Genomic DNA, 610 nt, shown 5'->3' on the forward strand with positions numbered 1-610 from the left:
TAATAGTGGTATCTACGTCCACAATCTGACACGTCTTGCAGCGTCCACCATGACAGGGTTATATGGAGTTGTCCTGAGAGCCGGGCAGTTTGCTACGAACAATGATATGTTTGAGGTTTGGCGGTTGTTTAAAGGCAAGTAGTGGAGGTGTGGGGAAGGTCTTGGTGAGGTGCTCATCCTCACTGATAATGTGTTGCAGGTCACGAAGAACATGACATAATTTTTCAGCCCCTGGGAAGTACTGAACAACGAAAGGTACCCTATCATTTGCAGCACGTGTCTGTTTCCTGAGGAAGTCATCCTCCAAGGTGGACTTTGGGACAGGCAGCAGAGGAAAGTGGCCGAGCAGAGGCTGATAACTAAGTTCGGTACCCAGAGGGAGGGCCTCAACCGGGACCTTGGGTTCATGTCACATTACAGGTGATCACCATTGCACTACACTCACACACAGATATTCCTACAAACACACACTCTCACATACACATGGACACAGGTACACACAGACGCGCACACAGACACCCACACACACCCTTATAGACACACACCCACACACACATGCACCCCCTCACAGACTTAAGACACTCTGCACTCACTACACACACACACACAC

This window comes from Chiloscyllium plagiosum, chromosome 3, assembly GCF_004010195.1.
Source record: "Chiloscyllium plagiosum isolate BGI_BamShark_2017 chromosome 3, ASM401019v2, whole genome shotgun sequence".
NCBI classification, from domain to species: Eukaryota; Metazoa; Chordata; class Chondrichthyes; order Orectolobiformes; family Hemiscylliidae; genus Chiloscyllium; species Chiloscyllium plagiosum.